This window comes from Triticum dicoccoides, chromosome 6B (assembly GCF_002162155.2).
Source record: "Triticum dicoccoides isolate Atlit2015 ecotype Zavitan chromosome 6B, WEW_v2.0, whole genome shotgun sequence".
Classification (NCBI taxonomy): Eukaryota; Viridiplantae; Streptophyta; class Magnoliopsida; order Poales; family Poaceae; genus Triticum; species Triticum dicoccoides.
Genome location: NC_041391.1, coordinates 664,760,847 through 664,763,267, shown reverse-complemented (window position 1 = coordinate 664,763,267; position 2,421 = coordinate 664,760,847). Strand labels below are relative to the sequence as shown.

Below are 2,421 nucleotides of genomic sequence, written 5' to 3'. Positions count from 1 at the left end.
ACAACTAGGACACCCAAAATAGTGGTCTGGACCAATTTTCTAACCCACTGCAAACAAAACTCTATTGTGCATAAACAATTCTCACAGCAAAAACCAGGGCCATATCCTCCCCTGTAAATGTGTCAGTCACTAATCAGTGCTTTCTCGTTAGCCAAGATGCGGCATATATGCATACCCATTGTGCGAGTTCATGGGTCGTCTGGCTCGTATCGCAAGAGAAGAGAATGCTGCAGTTGTGATCCACCATGTCTTGGGCCACTCAAGGCCACCGGCTATTTCTGCGGGCTTCACGGAGAAGACATACAAGGTTGATTGAGCAAGACCCGGTACCATGGGATAGCATAAGGGCATCTACAACGCTGGGCGCCGGGATCGGAATCCTATCCGATTAGTAGTTGGCCCGATTAATCCTGGCGCTTAGCCCTTTGTCTCTACGTACGAGTTCAACGACGCTGTTGTGTAGCGATCGGTTTTTCAGTTAATTAGCACCTATAGTTAGCGCTCAACGTTAAGGTAGGGAGCGCTTCGTTGGTTTTTTATTTGATGAGATTTTTTTTATCCATTAGCGTCTACATAAGAGTCCAGCATTGAAGATGCCCTAAGGAAGTGGCTGAGTTTTCCTAGGGCCAACCGAACAGCCGTGTATCTGAGCTGTACTTGCATGTTGGCCCAACAGTACATAAACAAATGAATGTTCTGGAGAAAGAAACTACATGTGTGACATTTAGCAATTCTACGGAATAAAAATCCAGTGAAAACGGCAAAGAGAACATTTACACAACGGGAAATAGGACAACAAGACCTCCGGTTAATCAAAACAGGAATACTCCACACAACATAATCTAAAAGACAATAGACATGTAGTTGGATGCACAAGTTATAGGGGATACACACAAACGGTTTGACACTTCACATAGGAGATCAAGTACAAAACAACTGAGACACTTCAACAACGAAACTACTGAGCAGCCGATACTAAGTAGTCGAACATTGCACGATGCTAGATCCAGCGGCCGGTCTCCACTTGGCCCCATGCATGCACGGTTCCATTAGGAGGACGGTGCAAAAATCGGCTGCACAACATCGTCTATTTAGCAGCACTCCTTCAACAAACAGGAAGGATATGGAAGCAAAGTTTGGTTGGGGTTACCCTCTCTTCTCAGTGTTCCCCGCCACAAATCTCCTAGGTTCAACATTCAAACAAATTTCCCTGTGCTGTGATCGTCCCCTTATCCGTAGCAACAAGGGACCAAGCAACAGTAATTGATACCTCAGAGCCACCAAGAGCACATTTACCATGGCTCATCCCGCAAGATTTGGGTATGAAACGGACCTGGCCATGCAAAGCGATATCGCCAGATTTGGAGTAGGCTTGTATGAAAACATTTAACCGCCCTTCAATTTCTACTGAAACAACTTGCCTCCACATATGTAGGTAACCCCCACAACATTTTTTCATCCATGCTCCATCTTTTGAATCAAGCAGCACAATTTGGCTAGATGAGGGATTGATAGCGCGAGTGACTCCGCTATCAGTGAACACAAACTTCCTCGACAGTGGAGAGCAGGTAAATCGGCCACTGTATTCAAAAGGCCAAGACCAATCATCTTTGACAACCTGGACATCCAAGACAGTGGCCTGAAAGGTTTGTGTAACTGTCTGCACACAAAACTCCAATGTGCAGAAACAGTTACTGACAGAAAAGGTTGATACATCAGGTCCATATCCGCCGTCGTAATAGTCCATATAGCTAATCAATGCCTATCTTGAGACTTGGTTGTGCCCATACCTTTTACTTTCAGTTGGATTTCAAAGTCAACTCTATCCATAAACACAATTGCGCGGGATGGGTCGATCAAGCACAAAATTCTATCCTGCAAGTATCATCAATTTCATCCCATTGATCAGTAAAAGAGGGCACATGTGTGAAATCAAGGTTTCCAAAAGAAAATCAAAAGATAATCGCGGCATACATACATCTTCTTTAAGTTCTTGGGCCTGGCTCCTATTGCAAGTGAAGAGGAGGTTGCGGTTGTGATCCGCGACGCCTCCGACAGCAACCACGCCATACACAAACAATGGCCACTTGAAGCCACCAGCAATTTCTGCAAGCTTAATGGAGAAGATCTGCAATGTTGGCGTGGCGGACCCAGGACTGTTGTTGAGTCCGGGCATGTTGTGCGTAAACTGCATGGACCTCAGCGTCGCTACATGCAGAACCAAAGTAACTGAATCGGGTGTCAGAAATGTTCTAATGAAGCGGCCCCGTATTTCATGCTTCGAGGTCAATACAACTTTTTCAAGAGCGAGGCCAAACTCGTAAAGCAGATGCGTCTTTCACGCTTCGATGAAGTGTGCATGTGGCTTTGCCCATGCCCATCATTTACTCCAATCCAAAAAATTGAAAAAATGATCGAGGC

The 2,421-nt window shown here is 45.4% G+C and overlaps 1 pseudogene; it reads right to left on the bottom strand.

Moving 5' to 3' along the window:
- Positions 1-1,189: 1,189 nt before the first annotated feature.
- LOC119321429 lies at positions 1,190-2,176 on the bottom strand (annotated as a pseudogene).
- Between the last annotated feature and the right edge of the window lie 245 nt (positions 2,177-2,421).